General features: G+C 44.2%; 1 long non-coding RNA gene across 2 annotated transcripts; it reads left to right on the forward strand.

Moving 5' to 3' along the window:
- Positions 1–8,877: 8,877 nt before the first annotated feature.
- Positions 8,878–16,133, forward strand: LOC307221771. 2 transcript variants are annotated; one of them, XR_013841495.1, is made up of 4 exons: positions 8,878–9,412; positions 12,464–12,610; positions 15,289–15,411; positions 15,728–16,133. It is a non-coding gene; the product is annotated as an uncharacterized lncRNA (long non-coding RNA). The 2 variants fall into 2 exon arrangements; XR_013841496.1 differs by having other exon boundaries at positions 8,878–9,016.
- Positions 16,134–20,994: the final 4,861 nt, after the last annotated feature.

Raw genomic sequence — 20,994 nt, forward strand, 5'->3', positions numbered from 1 at the left:
GTGGCTCAACACTGAAGGGTAGATGGGAGAGAAGAATGTCTTCATCATTTTGGATCCCACCATTTGCAGCATCGGTGGAGGTGGAAGTTGCTTGTCTGATGGGGGGTTTGCAGAGTTTCTGGAATTCACAGGACTCCTGAGTCTTCTACTTGGCATTTGGCAGAGGCTGAATGGGATGCAGGGGATAGAGAAGCTAAAGTAGAAATGTGGAGCTTGGGGGATCTGTCTCATGATAATATGGTTTATGGGTTATTTTTCCCCCTTTGTTCATAATCAAAATAAACTGGTGTGGCAAATAAAACTGTGTTGTGTTTCTGCATTTATCAAATTAACAATATTTGGCAGTGGTGGCAGTGAAGGACAGAGTCTTTAGAAGGAACAAATGGATAATTATTAGTTAATAAAATTACTAATAAGTAATTGCATTATGTTTCTAGAAGCCCTGGCCAATTTTCCAGATTGCCCTGAGAATCAGCAGCATAAAATTCAATGAAAGGGGATAGAGGTATCTGTCCTCACTTCCTCCTCATGAGGAGGATAATGGTATAATGTTGTTATCTAATTGACTCTTGAAGCTTAGATACTTCTCTTTGTTTCTTTTAAAAATGAGAATCTAACATTGGGACTCCCAGATGCTGGCAATCATGATGGAGGGGGCAGGGAGAGTGCCATTGTGACAGTGTCCCTCCTCCATCTCCCATTTCGCCAAAAAATAAGTTAGTAAACATCATCTAGATTTTAGAAAGGAGAGAACTGATGAGAATTTTTGCAGATGTAGCTATTTATTTCTTCTCTATCATAGATGGGTCTAAAATACATGGCAAGTATGACATGGGATGTGCTACAAATTGTCCCTCAATGAATTACAGTTTCACTGCATCACAAGATTTCTTGTGATAGTGATAGTGTCCCTCCTCCATCACCATCATCTTCTTCTTCATCACCATCATCTTCTTATTTAGACATGTTAGTTGCTTGGTACCTGAAGGTCTCTAAGTAGTTGTTGTTGTTAAAATTTATAAAAAGGTAAAGGTACCCCTGCCCGTACAGGCCAGCCGTGACCGACTCTGGGGTTGCGTGCTCATCTCGCTTAAGAGGCCGGGAGCCAGCACTGTCCGAAGACACTTCCGGGTCACGTGGCCAGGGTGACAAAGCTGCTCTGGTGAGCCAGCACCAGTGCAGCTCACGGAAACGCCGTTACCTTCCTGCTATAAAGCGGTACCTATTTATCTACTTGCACTTAGGGGTGCTTTCGAACTGCTAGGTGGGCAGGAGCTGGGACCGAACGACGGGAGCTCACCCCGCCGTGGGGATTCGAACCGCCAACCATACGAGCGGCAAGTCCTAGGCACTGAGGTTTTACACACAGCGCCACCCGCGTCCCTGTTAAAATTTATAAACCACCCTATATCCAGAGGTCTCAGGCCGGTTCACAGAATATAAAACCACAAAATACACAAACAAAACAAAAACAACCCAGTAACTCCCCCAAAACATTTTAAAAGGGCATAGGATGCCAATCAAACAGAGGCTTGGTTAAAGAGGAACAATATTCCCTGGCACCTAAAGATGTATAATGAAGACCGCAGGCAAGCATTCTACAAATGGAGAACTACTACAGAAAAGGCCCGTTTTTGTGTTTCCAGCCTCTGGACCTCTTGAGGATGAGAAACGTGAAGAAGGGCCTCAGAAGATGATCTCAAGATCTGGGTGGGTTCATATGGAAAGAGGCAGTCCTTGAGATATTGCGGTCCTGAGCTGTTTAAGGCTTTATAGGTCAAAACCACAACTTTGAATTGGGCCTGGAAATTAATTGGTAGCCATTGCATTCGGACTAGGATTGGTGTTGTGGTAAGAATTCATCTCTACACCACCTTGTTCATTACCCAGGTGAGGAACAACCAACTTTTGAATAGACCACAGAACCAAGGTAACTATTTTCAAGTCTAGCATCCAGATTTAAGGACCCAGCATTTATTATAGCTATTGCAACAGGACAGAGCTCACTCAACTCAAGGTGCCAGTTGAGAAGGTCTGCCCCGAGGCACCTCAGAACCAAAGCTTTTATAGTAGTTCTCAAACAGCCAACAAAGAGTCATAAAACATCTTCGCATACATCAAGAAAGGTTAAAGGTCTGGAGAAATAACACATTTATGGCTCCATACTGGTATCTTCACCCCTCCAGTGACCTTGGAGTGGCCCCGATGTGCCCAGACCATTTGACCATTTTTGGTTTTGGATGTCCAGCATTACCCTGGCAACCTAGCATTCAGTGAGGGAAGAGCATCATAAAATCCTCTTCCTGGGTCTCAGAAAACTTCTAGGGTCGCTGATATATAGTCTTGTGCTAAAACATGCTGCCATTTGTACCTTTCAGGGTTAGATAAGGAGACATGGAATGCAATGTAGGAGGGAGAGACTCACAAATGCAGAACACACAAAAATCAAGCCTAATGCATTCTTTTTTTCATGTATTTTTTATTAAAGATTTCTTGGTTTACAAAAGTATGTACAATGTCTCTTTTTTCAAGTTACATTTTCTACAGATCAGTTTCATTTGTTGAGACATTAGTGTTACATTATGAAGAAAAGGGGGGAAGAGGTTGTTGGGATTTTTATATCTCACCAGCTGTGAAGAGCAGCTACATTGTTGACATCATGTGATGTCTCTGAGCATGAGAAAGGAAGTCTCTGCTAGTTCTCATGTAACGGGAGAGTTACTTTCGCTTCTGAGTCAAAGTGTGAGTCGAGTCATAGACTCTTGTGTTTGCTTCTCTGGAGAGCAGTAATGCTTATAAGAGCTCCGTGTACAGTCTTAATAAAGTTGTGAGTAGACCATGGACTGTCTCTTTCTTCTGTGATGGGATGCCAGAAGATTAGTGTGCTCCTCTCATGATGGAGGGGTCGCTTATTACTGGTCTCTCTGGACTGAAGACAGCTTTCTAGCAAGCTGTCATTCAGCTTCCATCTAAAAGTGGTATTTGGTTGGCCTTTCATAATAGTAAATATTATATTATGATCTGATTAAGTTCTCAGTTGCATTTCAGTGTTCTTAAAACAGATACTGTGGACTTTGATACCCATAATATGTCTATTCTTCCGAGGCTCTTTCCTGGAGGAAGCTGGACCAAGAGGAGGCAGGTGATACGAGTGTCTTAATCATTCTAGAAAGCTGAAGAGTCAGGAACAGCAGTGGGCCAAACAGGGAAGCATGATGAGGCTTAGTTGGAGGAAAGTATAGCCCACGATAGAACCTCAAAGCCAAAGTGAGAGCATTTGTGTCAAAATTAAGGGAGAGAAGAATAACAGTGACCTAATTGTGGGAGTTTACTATAGATCCCCAAGCCAAACGGAGGACATAGATGATGCCTTCCTGGAACAGATGGCCAAGCATGCAAAAGGAAGAGAGATAGTAGTAATGGGGGACTTCAATTACCCGGATATTTGTTGGATGTCAAACTCAGCCAAGAGCATAAGGTCAAACAGATTCCTCACTGGCCTTGCAGACAACTTCATTGTCCAGAAAGTGGGAGAAGCAACAAGAGGAACAGCCATTTTAGATCTGGTCCTAACCAATGTTGATGACCTCGTTAGTGGGGTAGAAGTGGAAGGATCATTAGGCGCGAGTGATCATGCTCTTCTGAAGTTTTCTATACAATGGAAAGGAGCAGCCAAGCATACTAGGACTCAATTTCTCGACTTTAAGAAAGCCGACTTCATAAAACTTAGGGAAGTGCTGGGTGAGATCCCATGGACAGTAATACTAAAAGGAAAGGGAGTTCATGATGACTGGGAGTTTGTTAAGAGGGAGATAGTAAAAGCACAACTTCAGGCAATACCAATGAGACGGAAACATGGAAGGTGCCTAAAGAAGCCAGGGTGGCTATCTAAAGAACTTTTAACTGAGTTAAGGTTAAAAAAGGATGTGTACAAAAAATGGAAAAGGGGAGAAACCACCAAAGAGGAATTCAAACAAATAGCCAGCACGTGTAGACACAAAGTCAGAAAAGCTAAAGCACAGAATGAACTCAGGCTTGCTAGAGAGGTTAAAAGCAACAAAAAAAGGCTTGGCTAGTTTTGATGTATTCAAGTCTCCAGGCCCAGATGAACTGCATCCAAGAGTATTAAAAGAACTGGCAGATGTGACAGTCAAGTGAGATGCAGAAGGCTTTACACAGTTAACCATTTTGTTTCAGACATAACATTAAGAGAACAACCAATATGGTTTTGTAGTAAATTCCCTCCACTTAGGTCTGGAACTGAACCGGTGGTACACAGCTTGAAGTGATCCAAGAAAGGCTAGGTCTTCAGGCATGCATTCAGCGGCATCATAGAATCATAGAATCATAGAATCATAGAGTTGGAAGAGACCACAAGGGCCATCGAGTCCAACCCCCTGCCAAGCAGGAAACAGCATCAGAGCACTCCTGACATATGGTTGTCAAGCCTCTGCTTAAAGACCTCCAAAGAAGGAGACTCCACCACACTCCTTGGCAGCAAATTCCACTGTCAAACAGCTCTTACTGTCAGGAAGTTCTTCCTAATGTTTAGCTGGAATCTTCTTTCTTGTACTTTGGAACCATTGCTCCGTGTCCACTTCTCTGGAGCAGCAGAAAACAACCTTTCTCCCTCCTCTATGTGACATCCTTTTATATATTTGAACTTGGAGATCATATCACCCCTTAACCTCCTCTTCTCCAGGCTAAACATGCCCAGCTCCCTTAGCCGTTCCTCATAAGGCATCGTTTCCAGGCCTTTGACCATTTTGGTTGCCCTCCTCTGGACACGTTCCACTTTGTCAGTGTCCTTCTTGAACTGTGGTGCCCAGAACTGGACACAGTACTCCAGGTGAGGTCTGACCAGAGCAGAATACAGTGGCACTATTACTTCCCTTGATCTAGATGCTATACTCCTATTGATGCAGCCCAGAATTGCATTGGCTTTTTAAGCTGCCGCGTCACACTGTTGGCTCATGTCAAGTTTGTGGTCAACCAAGACTCCTAGATCCTTTTCACATGTACTGCTCTCAAGCCAGGTGTCACCCATCTTGTATTTGTGCCTCTCATTTTTTCCCCCCAAGTGCAATACTTTACATTTCTCCCTGTTAAAATTCATCTTGTTTGTTTTGGCCCACTTCTCTAATCTGGCAAGGTTGTTTTGAAGTATGATCCTGTCCTCTGGGGTGTTAGCCACCCCTCCCAGTTTGGTGTCATCTGCAAATTTGATCAGGATGCCCTTGAGTCCATTATCCAAGTCATTGATAAAGATGTTGAATAAGACCGGGCCGAAGACAGAACCCTGTGGCACCCCACTAGTAACTCTTCTCCAGGATGAAGAGGAACCATTGATGAGCACCCTTTGGGTTCGGTCAGTCAGCCAGTTACAAATCCACTGAGTGGTAGCATAGTCAAGTCCGCATTTTACCAGCTTCTTTACAAGAATATCATGGGCCATCTTGTCAAATGCCTTGCTGAAATCAAGGTAGGCTACATCCACTGAGTTTCCTTCATCTACCAGGCTTGTAATTCTGTCAAAAAACGAGATCAGGTTAGTCTGACATGACTTATTTTTCAGAAATCCATGCTGACTATTGGTGATCACAGTATTCCTTTCTAGGTGCTCACAGACTGTTTGCTTAATGATCTTCTCCAGAATCTTCCCTAGTATTGATGTCAGACTGACTGGGCGGTAATTATTTGGGTCCTCTCTTTTCCCCTTTTTGAAAATAGGGACAACATTTGCCCTCCTCCAGTCTTCCGGGACTTCGCCTGTTCCCCAGGAATTCTCAAAGATGACTGCCAGTGGTTCTGAGATCACATCTGCCAGTTCTTTTAATACTCTTGGATGCAGTTCATCTGGCACTGGAGACTTGAATACATCTAAACTAGCCAAGTATTCTTGTACTATCTCCTTAGTTATTCTGGGCTGTGTTTCCTCTGCTGAATCATTTGCTCCAAATTCTTCAGGTCGGGCATTGTTTCCTTTATCGGAGAAGACTGAGGCAAAGAAGGCATTGAGGAGTTCAGCCCTTTCTGTGTCCCCTCTTTGCATTTCACCAGCTTCTCCTCTGAGTGACCCCATGGTTTCTTTGTTCTTCCTTTTGCTACAAACATACCCATAAAAGCCTTTTTTTGTTGCTTTTAACCTCTCTAGCAAGCCTGAGTTCATTCTGTGCTTTAGCTTTTCTGACTTTGTGTCTACACGTGCTGGCTATTTGTTTGAATTCCTCTTTGGTGGTTTCCCCCCTTTTCCATTTTTTGTACACATCCTTTTTTAACCTTAACTCAGTTAAAAGTTCTTTAGATAGCCACTCTGCCTTCTTTAGGCACCTTCCTTGTTTCCGTCTCATTGGTATTGCCTGAAGTTGTGCTTTTACTGTCTCCCTCTTAACAAACTCCCAGCCATCATGAACTCCCTTTCCTTTTAGTATTACTGTCCATGGGATCTCACCCAGCACTTCCCTAAGTTTTATGAAGTCGGCTTTCTTAAAGTCAAGAAATTGAGTCCTAGTATGCTTGGCTGCTCCTTTCCATTGTATAGAAAACTTCAGAAGAGCATGATCACTCGCGCCTAATGATCCTTCCACTTCTACCCCACTAACCAGGTCATCAACATTGGTTAGGACCAGATCTAAAATGGCTGTTCCTCTTGTTGCTTCTCCCACTTTCTGGACAACAAAGTTGTCTGCAAGGCTAGTGAGGAATCTGTTTGACCTTATGCTCTTGGCTGAGTTTGACATCCAGCAAATATCCGGGTAATTGAAGTCCCCCATTAATACTATCTCCCTTCCTTTTGCATGCTTGGTCATCTGTTCCAGGAAGGCATCATCTATGTCCTCCGTTTGGCTTGGGGATCTATAGTAAACTCCCACAATGAGGTCCCTGTTATTCTTCTCTCCCTTAATTTTGACCCAAATGCTCTCACTTTGGCTTTGAGGTTCTAAATCTTGGATCTTTTCACAGGTATACACATCCCTGACATATAACGCCACTCCTCCTCCTTTCTTGTCTGGTCTGTTTCTCTGAAATAGATTGTATCCCTCCATTCTTACATCCCAGTCATGGGACTTATCCCACCAGGTTTCAGTGATGCCTATTATGTCATATTTAGTTTGCTGTACCAAGAGCTCAAGCTCATCTTGTTTATTTCCCATGCTTTGCGCATTAGTGTACAGACATTGAAGTCCATTAATCATTCCCCCGTGTCTCTTATTTAAGGATTTTTTCCTCCCACCACTGGGTACATCTGGAAGATTTCTCTTTCTGGGGCCCAAGAAATTCAGCCAGGAAACATGCTGTGAAGAAAGAGCCTGAGCTGCACATCAATTCTGAGTCAAGCCTCTTCTTAGCAAAGAGGATACTTAAAGGGCCTATTTGAGGGACCAGAGAAACTTGATCAGAAATAGCTAAGGCTTCTCCATTCCCATAAGAGAGGAGTGGGCCTTTAAAAAACTGAGCTGCTTCTTGCAGTTTGTTCCCCTTCCAACAGCAGGGGATCCAGCTGCCTTTCCAGCACTGTGGTTCCACGATGGAATCTTCTAAAAAATGATTATTCTTTGTGAGTAAACCTGAATAACAAGTGATGTGCTTTGGTTAAGATTAGTTTAGTTTAGAGCCACAGTGTTTGGGTTTATTTTGTATTCTGCTTTGACTTTCTTCATGTTTCCCTGTTACCTTAATTCCTAGTAGGTTTCTTAATTTGACTGCTGAAATGTACATGTCTTCCAATGTCGGGGTTTTAGAATCCACACATGACTAGAACCTACTGTGATTTTAGGATAAGAGATGTAGGTGACCAGCACACTCTTCTTAGTCCTGGGAGAGACCCAGAAAGGGTATGGGATGCCACTGCCCTTTGAGACAAACCACAAAGATTCAGGGCAATCAGAGGAGTGTTGTGGTACTGGCTTCAAACCTTTGAAAAAGTGATTGCTTTAGTGTACTCCAAGTTTTCTCCCAAATGGGGCTGCAGGAGTAAGTGAGAGTGTGGTGACAGCAACTACTGGAGATTAAGGATCTACTGGCTGTGCTGCAGGGCTGTTGTGTTGCTGTTGGCCAACACAAAACGTATTAGAGCTTTTCTTGGGAACCCCTCCACTGCCACACATACCACGACAACACACCTTGTTATTTGCTTGCATACAACATAGTGCTGTAACACACCTCTGTATTTTCTTTGTGCATGTGTGCAGGAGTTTTGTTGTTTAGAGTCACATTCCATAACATTTAGAGCAGTGTTTCCCAACCTTGTGCCTCCAGCTGTTTTTGAACTACAACTCCCATCATCCCTGACTAGCAAGACCAGTGGCAAGGGATGATGGGAATTGTAGTCCAAAAACAGCTGGAGGCACAAGGTTGGGAAACACTGATTTAGAGAGTGCCAAGAGAATGTCACAACTGGGAGTGTGATAGCACTAATCTATGCAAATAGTAATGTATTTAATTCAAGCCTCAAATATGTTCTTCATTGAAATGAAAGAGGGTTTCTGCATTACATTGTTTCGGTGATATAATACCTGCTCACATGAAGACAGGAAGCTACCTCCTGCAGACTCAAACCCTTGGTCCATCTTTGTATTGTCTAAACCAATTGGCATGAGGTGTCTACTGTCTATTGGTAATTTCCCACATCCATACCTGGAGATGTTAGTCATTGAATCTGGGACCTTATGCATCCAATGCAAATGATCTACTAGTGAGTTAGGGCCCTTCCTCTGTAACTTGATAGAGTGTGTAATATCTCAGCTATGGACTTTAGACAGGGCAGCCAATTACTGTTAACATGCATTCTGTGAATATTCTCTGGCCTTTGCCTCACACCTCCCTCCTCAACTGATATCCCCAACTGCCATGTATGATAATTCCTCACTGACAGTTAACTACCAACTGATAAGAAACATGAGCCTATCGGGGTCTGCTGTTTCCTTGACCAACCAGAATTAAATCACCTGAACCCAGCCCTTTGAAGCAAGATTTAAAGTCATCTTCTCACTGTCTCCAAAGCAGCTGCTGCCAAGTAGGCAGTGATGTAGCGTGGGGGGGGGGGCATGGCCCTGGGCACATTTTTTCAAGTGGGTACCATCATGTGCTGCCACGATAGCTCCCTCATTGAGGGAACCCACCACCGGGCTCACCTTTGGGGCTGGAGTGTGGGTGGCAGCAGCAGCTGGTCCATTCCTTGGGAGCAGAAGTGTTGGAGAGGTGGTGATATTGCAGCCGAGGGAGGTACGAACTCCATCTGCCACTGTGCCTTGAATGGTTGTGGGAGCTCTTTTCTCCCTCAGTATGTGGGGCTACTGGGGTGCTGTGGTGGGCTCCTTCATCTTCCGCGTCCCTCTCCCAGTCTGCCCTGCCCTCCAGTGCTCACAGATATACATGCTGGGCACCATGGGCTCATGCAATGCCGCAGCAAGTAGGTCTGCAATATTATAATACCATGCTTCCTCAAACCCTGACAGGCACACTCTGACATTTCACACAAATCTCTCTCTTAAAAAACAAAGCCAACATGAACAGACATACATACATTTCCTCTTAGAAGGTTACATGCACCAACCACTGGATTCTCCTGGAAAAGCTATCTGAGCTGTGGGTGGGTGGTAGTGTTTTGTAGTGATTCTGGTTGTCTTCAGTGGGTGATTTTCAACACTATAGTGACTTGTACCTGAGTGACAGGCCATAATGATAAACAGGAACGTAAAGTTGCTGGAGCATCATGAGTTAAGTGAATTAACCAACCTGATATAGTTTGCAAATTGAGGCAAAGAGGCATTAGGGATGCTGAGTTTGGGAGCTCTGCAGACGCAGTGCCCAATTCCCCCCACCCCAAGACATTTGTTTGTTGAAGCAGTTATCAGCTGATGTGCTAAATGCTGTGTGATTTTTAATTGTACTTTTCTTATTGCCTTTAATCCTTTCATTGTATTTTATTTTCTCCTACAAACTTGGCCTGTGAAGTGAACATTCACCACCTCCATACTAGCCTTCTCTTTTTCCAGGGTTGCCAGTTTTTCTTACCATCTTATTTATTTATTAAATTTCTATACCACCCTTCATCCGGGGATCACAGGGCGGTTTACAGTTTAAAAACACAAAAATGCATAGCATAGTAATATATTCTTCTTCTGTCTCTTAAAAATACAGTGGTGCCCCACAAGATGAATGCCTCGCAAGACGAAAAACTCGCTAGACGAAAGGGTTTTTCGTTTTTCGAGGTGCTTCGCAAGACGAATTTCCCTATGGGCTTGCTTCGCAAGACGAAAACGTCTTGCGAGTCTTGCGAGTTTTTTCCCTTTCCCCCCCTTTCCCCCCCTTTTTCTAAGCCTCTAACCCGCTAAGCCGCTAATAGCCGCTAAGCCGCTAAGCCGCTAATAAGAGTGGTGTGTCCACTCTTAAAAAAAACTTCATTAGATCCCTTAGACCCTTCCAATTACCGCCCAGTTTCAAATCTTCCATACCTGGGTAAGGTAATTGAGAGAGCGGTTGCTGAACAGCTTGGTAGGTTTCTGGAGGAAACATCGGCATTAGATCCATTTCAGTCCGGTTTCCGTCCTGGTTTTGGGACGGAGACGGCTCTGGTTGCCCTAACAGATGATCTCCGTAGACACCTGGATCGAGGTGAGTCAGGACTGCTGATCCTTTTAGATTTGTCAGCAGCCTTTGACATGGTTGATCATGATCTTCTGGACCACCGCCTCGCAGACGTGGGGATACAGGGCATAGCCCGTAACTGGTTGTGCTCTTTTATCTCTGGTCAGGGTCAGAGGGTGGCACTAGGGAGGGAAATGTCATCGCGCCACTCCTTGGTGTGTGGAGTGCCGCAGGGCGCAATTCTCTCCCCGATGCTTTTTAACATCTTTATGCGCCCCCTTGCCCAGATTATCCGGAGCTTTGGGCTGGGCTGTCACCAATATGCTGATGACACTCAGCTCTATCTGCTGATGGATGGCCACACCGACTCGACCCCGAACACACTGACCAGATGCTTGGAAGCTGTGGCTGGATGGTTTCGTGGGAGCCAATTGAAACTAAATCCTTCGAAGACAGAGGTCCTATGGCTAGGCCGGGACGGCATGGGGATGAGGGAGCAACTCCCTTCTCTTGCGGGGGCCCAATTAGTGCCATTGCCTTCCGTTAAGAGTTTGGGTGTAATCCTTGACGCCTCCCTTTCCATGGAGGCGCAGGTTACAGCAACAGCCAAGGCGACATTTTTCCACCTTCGCCGCATCAAGCAGTTGGTCCCTTACCTTTCCCGCCCCAACTTGGCCACAGTGATCCATGCGACGGTCATCTCCAGGCTTGACTACTGTAATTCGCTCTATGCGTGGCTGCCCTTGAAGCAGTCCCAGAAACTCCACCGGGTACAGAATGCTGCAGCAAGGCTCCTCACGGGGTCTCTGCCATGGGAGCATATTCACCCAGTGCTTTTCAAGCTGCACTGGCTCCCAGTGGAGTACAGGGTCAGATTTAAGGTGCTGCTTTTGACCTTTAAAGCCCTTCACGGCCTAGGACCCTCATACCTACGGGACCGCCTCTCCCGGTATGCCCCACGGAGAGCCTCAAGGTCCATAAATAGCAACACCTTAGTGGTCCCGGGCCCTAAGGAAGTTAGATTGGCTTCAACCAGAGCCAGGGCCTTTTCAACTCTGGCTCCGGCCTGGTGGAACGCTCTGCCTCATGAGACCAGGGCCCTGCAGGATCTGATTTCTTTCCGCAGGGCCTGTAAGACAGAGTTGTTCCGCCTGGCCTTTGGCTTGGAGCCAATTTGATTCCCTCCCCCCCTCTCTTTTTCTTTCTTTTCCTTCTCCTCCTGCGATGAGGCTACATTTTAATATTTTAATGTTCCATTATTTTAATGTTGTATTTTATTTTTGTTTTTAAGTTGTAATCATTCTTCTTGTTTTTATTATTGTTTGTAAGCCGCTCTGAGCCCGGCCTTGGCTGGGGAGGGCGGGGTATAAATAAAAAATATTATTATTATTATTATTATTAATCCGCTAAGCCGCTAATAGGGATGCTTTGCAAGACGAAAAAACCGCTAGACGAAGAGACTCGCGGAACGGATTATTTTCGTCTTGTGAGGCACCACTGTATAGTATATGGCATATTCTTGAGTGGGCCTCTGAAACAACTAACTGATTATTAGGTAGAGATGGATGGTAGATTAGCCTGTTTCGAGCCCTTAGCAAAAACAAGTCTGCCTTGATCCATTTATGTGCAATTTTTAAAGGAAATATCCTAGAATATTTACATGGTTTTGGAGAAGAAAATATGTTGTACTCATTGGTTGATTACTAATGAAATGACTTGAATTACTAGCTTGCAAATTTAGCGCTTGACATATTTTATTTTCTTCAGTCACCCATTTGACAAAAAAAATGTTTAAAAACATCATCTAGATTTCAGTAAGGAGAGATGTGATTTGAATTTTTGCACATTTAGTCTTTTCAATTCTCGCTCACAGATGGGTATCCAATACCCACCATGTTAAAAAAGGGATGTGCTACAAATTGTCCCTCAACAAATTACACCTTCTCTACATTTGAAGGTTACTTAAGGAGTGTCATCGTTTGCTGCCAAGATGACTTTTGCAACGAAAGATATATTCGTGGTAAGTAGCTGCATTCTTGTAGAATTATATATCTCTATGTATCCCTGGGGGACGCAGGTGGCGCTGTGGGTTAAAGCCTCAGCGCCTAGGGCTTGCCGATCGAAAGGTCGGCGGTTCGAATCCCTGCGGCGGGGTGCGCTCCAGCTGCTCGGTCCCAGCGCCTGCCAACCTAGCAGTTCGAAAGCACCTCCGGGTGCAAGTAGATAAATAGGGACCGCTTACCAGCGGGAAGGTAAACGGCGTTTCCGTGTGCGGCTCTGGCTCACCAGAGCAGCGATGTCACGCTGGCCACGTGACCCGGAAGTGTCTCCGGACAGCGCTGGCCCCTGGCCTCTTAAGTGAGATGGGCGCACAACCCCAGAGTCTGTCAAGACTGGCCCGTAAGGGCAGGGGTACCTTTACCTTTACCTTTATGTATCCCTGAGTATGAATATCATTGAGGTTTCCCATTTCCCCATTGGTTGCTCATAGACAAATGCTGCTGTTCCAGTGCAATAGCCATCTTCCTAGTTTACATGGGTGATGATTAGAATCAACATCACCATCTGTGTCTCAAGGGGGAAGCAAGTGTCCTGTCTGAAGCACTTATTGACAAAGAGCTTCAAATGACCCCTGGGTGATTCTTCATTTATTGGGCAATTGGGGAGTGATAGAGAGATGAATAACCATTAAAACATCTGACAGTGGGTGCCATTTGCGGACCAGTGTGCAGCATTCCCGATCTCCCTAAAGACAAGACAGTCGGCCTGAGCTGGCCTGCCTTCCAAGAGTCACAGACCATTGGGGTTCCTGCCAACCCCCTATTTAAACCAGCCAGTCTGTGGTGTCACTAAGCGCCAGGCCAAGTGAGCGGACCGCGAGTGAGAAAATTTCATTCCGGTCTGCTCTGGGGTTTTATAAGTTGTGCGGAGGCAGCATGGGATGCACAGTCATTTCCTGAGCTTCACCCACCCAACCCTCTCTTTAATCTTTTCCTTTTATTTTAGTTTAACCATTTTCCTTTCAGGTTTGTCTTATGATGGCTGCTGTTGAAGAACCAGGAAGGAATTGTCCCTGCTCCGCAGGATTCACCTTCCCCGTAGGAATTGTCACAACTTTAGTCGTCATTCGAAAGGAGGGGCGACTGCAGTGGTGACTCACCCCTCCTTGCGATGGCGTTTTCAGGGTTTCTTGTGTGAAGGGGGTCACTGGCCATACACTGGTAGGTTGTTGGTGAACTTCCCAAAATTGTTTGGAGAAGTGGGGGCTGGCTATGTAAAGATGCATTTTACAATGCCCCCTCTGATGCGAGTAACTCTGCTGTGCCTCAGTTCCCTGGCTGGGGGCTGAGAGGGATACACGCCCAATGCCTAATCCAAAGTTTCCTACATGTGAAACTGTGAATAATGTTGTGGCCATTTTAATCATAATAAATTTTGACATGTATGATTCATTGCTCTGGGCCTGTCTCCCGGGGGAGAGGGGGGTCTCTGCCTGGACACATAATACATTTCTTCCTTGCTCCCTACTAGCCCAGCTAGAGTCTGGAAAGGGAGACTGTGACCTGGGAAGTAGCGAAATTGTTGTCAGGAATATATGTGTGACTAATGGGTGGCAATTTGTATTATTGTTTTATACGGTTCAGTAAGTGAACCATTTCTTTCTTTCTCTGGTTTTTGAAGTACATTTTTGTTGTGTGGAAGGAGTGACAGGCGATAGGGGATGGTGACTTGAGTAAGAAATGCTGGAGTGACTGGGCAGATGATGTGCTTGTGTGCATTTGTGAAACAGAATGGGATCAGTGATACTGACTGAGTAGCAGGTATTTTATTATTTGTGTAAATGTAAGGCATAAATTCAGTGTAATGTGTAGTGAGTTGGGAGATGTCTTGGCAAAAGGGTCTCTGTAGAGAGGGAAAGGATCCCTGAATCTAAATATAACTTATTTTTATTTCTTTTGAGATTTGATTGCTTTATTGCATTGCATTGTAGCTATGTGTAAAATTGCTTTTTTTTTTTTGTAGTTTCAGAGTTACACACACACGCACACGCACACACACATTTTTAATTGGCAAACCACTTAGAGAATGTATTGTGGTATATAAAAGTTTAAAACATATATAAGTGTATTGAATACAAAGAAGAAGAAGAAGAAGAAGAAGAAGAAGAAGAAGAAGAAGAAGAAGAAGAAGAGGAAGAAGAAGCTGTATTTACTATTTTAAAAATGTATATATCTATATTTAGATATATATGTGTATACCCTTCAGCAATAGGTGACAGCATAGTTTACAACATAGTAACAAAGTAAACAGCATAATGTAGGGCTGCCAAACATCTGGGTTTTCCCGGCCATATCCATGTGTTTGGGGGGGGGGGGCAGGAGATGTCCCAATGTCCTCTCAAGAAATGTTGGAACATATGCCTACCAGGGCTGAGCCTGGCTCACAAGTGGATGGCCTACCACCTGAAGCCTGTCTGGCTTCTCTCTCCCCAACCCAAAACACACCATCCAGGCAGGTGAAGTCCTGCAGTCCAACTGCTGGCATCTCAGTCTAGGTATTCAAGGTAATAACCAGATCTGCATTGTCTGCTTGATTAATGCAACCCTCTGGCAGTATTGTAGAACCAAGGCCATGGAATTTTTTATGGAGATATATGGGCTGAATCCATGTATTTATTGTATGGATTGCTTTTGGCAGATCCATCATACGAAAAGAATGGACTAATGTGTCATGCTTCTGGCCCAGAAGAATATCCGAAGTGGGAAAATCTCAGCTGTAATGGTGATGAGACTCGATGCTTTGAGTTTGTCCTTGTTCACGGTAAGTATCACTGCCAACAAATGTGAGGGAGATTAGAAACACAGCTTGCCAGGGTGAGTTGGTTGCTCTCTTATTCTGTTTGCAACTTCCTGCCAGAAAAAAGATTTCAAGTTTTGTGGGGAAGGACAGGGGTTTTTTTCCTGAACATATTACAGTATTATGCAATATATAGTTGAGCCTATGGAGCGATGATCCAGAATGCAATATTGAGCCTCTCTCTCTCTCTCTCTCTCCCGTTCCCAGAATGTGGATTAAGCCTCTCTTTGCATAATAACAAAAAAATACACATGTGACCATGCCTCTTTCTCTTTACCAGATGACAGTTCAGTTCCTGATAAGGTTTATAACGGCTGTGCCACCCCAACGTTTTGTGAGTTGGCTAGGACATCACTGTATTATGACTACCTTTCAGGCACTATAACAGAAGCACAATGCGGTGATACTCTGCCTTCTGGAGGGAAGCTCAACAATGAAGGGTAGTTAGGAGAGAAGAATGTCTCCATCATTTTGGATCCCACCACTTGCAGCATTGGTAGAGGTGGAGATTGCCTCTCTGATGGTGGCTTTGCAGAGTTTCTGGAATTCACAGGACTCCTGTGTCTTTTATCTGGCATTTGGTGGAGGCTGAATGGGATGCAGGGCATAGAGAAATGTGGGGCTTGAGAGCTATGTCTCATGATATGGTTTATGGGTTAATTTTTCCTTCCTTCATAATAAACATAATAAACATAATAAACTGGTGTGGCAAATAAAATTTTGTTGTGTTTCTGCATATATCAAATTAACAATATTTAGCAGTGGTGGCGGTGAAGGACAGAGTCTTTAGAAGGAACAAATGGATAATTATTAGTTAATAAAGTTACTAATATTAATTGCATTATGTTTCTGGAAGCCCAGGCCAATTTTCCAGATTTCCCTGAGAATCAGCAGCATAAATTTCAATGAAAGGGGATAGAGGTATGTGTCCAGTTTCCTTTGCAAAACAGTAATAAAATGAACAATATAGATTTCCTCACTTCCTCCTCATGAGGAGGATAATGGTATAATGTTGTTATCTAATTGACTCTTGAAGCTTAGATACTTCTCTTTGTTTCTTTTAAAAATGAGAAACATTGGGACTCCCAGATGCTGGGAATCATGATGGAGGGGGCAGGGAGAGTGCCATTCTGATAGTGTCCCTCCTCCATCACCCATTTGGCCAAAAACTAAATTAGTAAACATCATCTAGATTTCAGAAAGGAGAGAACTGATGAGAATTTTTCCAGATGTAGTTATTTAATTCTTCTCTATCACAGATGGGTCTAAAATACATGGCAAGGATGACATGGGATGTGCTACAAATTGTCCCTCAACGAATTACAGTTTCACTGTATCACAAGATTTCTTTTTTGTGATAGTGATTGTGATAGTGTCCCTCCTCCATCACCACCCTCTTCTTCTTCATCACCATCATCTTCTTATTCAGACATGTTAGTTGCTTGGTATCTGATGTCTCTAAGTAATTGTTGTTGTTAAAATTTATATACCACCCTATATCCAGAGGTCTCAGGGCGGTTCACAGAATATAAAACCACAAAATACACAAACAAAGCAAAAACAACCCAATAACTCCCCCAACACATTTTAAAAGGGCATAGGATGCCAATCAAACAAAGGCTTGGTTAAAGAGGAACGTTTAACCTGGTGCATAAAGGTGTATAATGAAGACCGCAGGCAAGCATTCTACTACTACTACTACTACTACTATTACTAATCCTCTTGAGGATGAGACACGTGAAGAAGGGCCTCAAAAGATGATCTCAGGATCTGGGTGGGTTCATATGGAAAGTTGCAGTCCTTGAGATATTGCGATCCTGAGCTGTTTAAGGCTTTATAGGTCAAAACCACCACTTTGATTTGGGCCTGGAAACTAATTGGTAGCCATTGCATTCAGACTAGGATTGGTGTTGTGGTAAGAATTCACCTCTACACCACCTTGTTCATTACCCAGGTGAGGAACAACCAACTTTTGAATAGACCACAGAACCAAGGTAACAATTTTCAAGTCTAGCATCCAGATTTAAGGACCCAGCATTTATTATAGCTATAGCAACAGGACAGAGCTCACTCAACTCAAGGTGCCAGTTGAGAAGGTCTGCCCCGAGGCACCTCAGAACAAAAGCTTATATAGTAGTTCTCAAACAGCCAACAAAGAGTCATAAAACATCTTCGCGTACATCAGGAAAGGTTAGATGTCTGGAGAAATAACACATTTATGGCTCCATACTGATATCTTCACCCCTCCAGTGACCTTGGAGTGGCCCCGATGTACCCAGACCATTTGACCATTTTAGGTTTCGGATGTCCAGCATTACCCTGGCAACCTAGCATTCAGTGAGGGAAGAGCATCATAGAATCCTCTTCCTGGGTCTCAGAAAACTTCTAAGATAGCTGATATATACTCTTGTGCTAAAACTCTTGTGCTAAAACATCCTGCCATTTGTACCACTTTCAGGGTTAGATAAGGAGACATGGAATGCAGTGTAGGAGGGAGAGACTCACAAATGCAGAACACACAAAAATCAAGCCTAATGCATTCTTTTTTTCATGTATTTTTTATTAAAGATTTCTTGGTTTACAAAAGTATGTACAATGTCTCTTTTTTCAAGTTACATTTTCTACAGATGAGTTTCATTTTTTGAGACATTAGTGTTACATGAGGAAGAAAAGGGGGGAAGAGGTGGAGGGGCCATGGTGCGTGGGTGGGACGTTGGGTGCTATTTGCTTGTGTTCCTTTGGTAGTGAGAGAGATTGGGGTGGCCTAGGGTATGGTTGTTTGTTTGTGATGTTGTATTTACAGAATCAGTGTAAAGAAATGGACTCACTAGTAGGTTTTGAGTAAACAGTTACAATTAACAAAATTAATATAGAAGTTATAAAGATCATGTTAAAATGATAAGAATATAATAACATTTACTGTAAAGAATATAATATCGAAGCATAGTATAGCAAGCAGGACAAGTTCATTTGTAAAAAAAAACCAGAAGGGGAAGTTGAGGGAAGTCATGGAAGGGGAGAGAGCGGGGAATGTAATTTGTTATTACCGGTTATGATGTGATTGTGATAAAAATGTAAAACCCAATAAAAATTATTTTTTTAAAAAATAAATAAATAAATGCAATTGAAGTGAAATACTGAAACATTATTAGAATAATAAGATAAAGACCTGGGGTTTCTAATTCTTATATTGTTGTAATATCCTCAAACCGTCTTGCTCCATTGAGCAACCTGGCTGCTGAATTCTGCACTAGCTGAAGCTTCCGAACTGTCTTCAGAGGCAGTCCTACATATAACGCATTTCAATAATCTAACCTTGAGGTTAACAGAGTATGCACAACAGTAGTAAGGCTATCCCTCTTCAGATAGGGGTGTAGCTGGGCCACCAGCCAAAGCTGATGGAAAGCACTCCATGCCACTTAGGCCAGCTGAGCCTCAAGTGAGAACAAAGGATTCAGGAGTACCCTCAAGCTATGAAGCTGCTCCTTCAAAGGAAGTGCAACCCCATCAAGAGGCAATCTTCCACCCATCTGGTCTAGGCCACAGTGCCTCAGTCTTATCTGGATTGAGTTTCAGTTTGCTGGCTCTGATTCAGTCCATTATTGAGGCAAGGCACCAGAACAGCACTTTCACCGCCTCACCTGCAGATGTAAAGGAGAAATAGAGATGAGTGTCCCCAGCTGTCACAATCTAGTTGGCTCCTTGGCTTAATCAGGCAGCAAGCAGACTTCGTCAGTTTTCAAGCAGATTTATTATACACAGTAATTACACCCAGAGCAGTTCACACGGCTACCAACTCCTTACAAGACATTGACGTATCTGGACTCTGATTCCAGCGCCAACAGGATGTCTTCCAGAACCCCCCTTTTGTTTCTTTGATTGATGTCTTTCCTTGACCCTCGTTAACCTACGAGCACGGGGGGATTCTGGCTGGTGAACTACCTCTTCCTCTGACGATTCACCCCTCCTCTGTGTTGTTACTAGAGACCACTTATCAGTGCCTTGGCCTCTCTCCAGCTCTCTCTTGCTTCCATGAGAATTCATCTCCTCCGGCTGAGGAGAAAGGAGGTTGCAGGGGACTGTCTTCAAATGGCTGAGAAGGAAAGAGAACTACTCCTTCTTCCTCTGTCTCTCTGGAGAGCCCTGTCTCTGGCAAACTTGGACTCTCTGTCCCCAACATCATCATCCTCTTCACTCGGGGGGCCCTGTCTCTGACATTCAAAAATAAAAATAAAAAAGTTCAACCATCATCATGCCATTGTCTCTTGCACAGGTACACTCTGCTGTATTATTATCATGTTATTGTGATTCGAGGACCCGATCCCCGCTTGGGGAATAAAGACACGTGGACACAGAATGTAAGGGTAATGGGTAAGGTAAAGGCCACAACTTTATTGATTACAGCATGTGAGAAGGTATTGGCTTAGGCATTGGACCACGGAACATTAGACTCCACCCACTCGTAGAGGGGTGAGTCTGAGGAGGGGTTAACCACCAGTAGGGGAAGCCTGTTGATGCTAATCCAACTATAGGCTTTCTTCCTGATGTCACCGAGGGTCGAGCCATGGCCCCCCGCCACACGGGCATCGGACAGGATCCACGACCGCCGGATTCCTTTAGCGGAATACCCAAAATTGTCGGGGAAGGCGATGGCCACACCTTGCCCCCTGAAACACCAACAACACATTCCAATGCCTAACCGCCAAATACCACGAAAGTTGTGACGGTTGCTACGAGGTAGGCAAAAAAATCCAAGAGGCTGGGCCAATTTAGCCAATTGGAAAAAACTCCTACCAGGCCCCCTGGTTAAACAGGGTGACCAACCAGAGGTCCATAGCAAAGTCTCAGGAACAGCTAATCTAAAGGGAGTGGAGGGTGGGTGACTCGAAGAAAATGTGTGTGCAATGGTGGAGATGGCTGGCGCGGCTGCATTTGAGCAGCAAGCCACGCCCCTGCCGAGCTTCCCTATTGGGTGCCCAACCGGGGAGGGGTGTGGCGCCAGCCCTGGAGTTGAAGCAGGGGGCGGAGCTCCCCCTGCATGATGCAGGAATCGTCTCCCGCTCACAATCCCTTCCCTCCTGGGAGTAGGAAAGGCTTTGTTGCACACCACCCCAGTCTCTGAGCAGTGTGACAGTTTAGGGGTTCCAGGTGTTTAAGCTGGGTTTGTGTTTCCTTTGGGAATGAGGCACAGTAGACATTGTAGTGTCTTAATGAGAGATCGTCTATTTTCACATCTATTCAACCTGAGCCTATGACAGAGGGGTTCACAGCATTAAAACGTCTATCACTGCATTGGTGTGAATTTTTATTCTTATTTGTAGATATCTTGGCTACCTTTGAACAAATCTTCCAATATCATGATGCCATTATGCAAATATTAGGAATATGATGTACCATCTTCCCACCTCAAAGGCTATTGTAGAGTTGAAAAGTTTCAGAAAAGGAGGAGTAATCGATCAAGAGCAAGTCGCTTATGAGGTTGCAAAATTTGGGGCGTTTCAGTTTAAAAAGAAGGCAAGTAAGGGGCATGAAGAGGTATACAAATTT

This window comes from Podarcis cretensis (assembly GCF_951804945.1).
Source record: "Podarcis cretensis genome assembly, chromosome: 8".
Classification (NCBI taxonomy): Eukaryota; Metazoa; Chordata; class Lepidosauria; order Squamata; family Lacertidae; genus Podarcis; species Podarcis cretensis.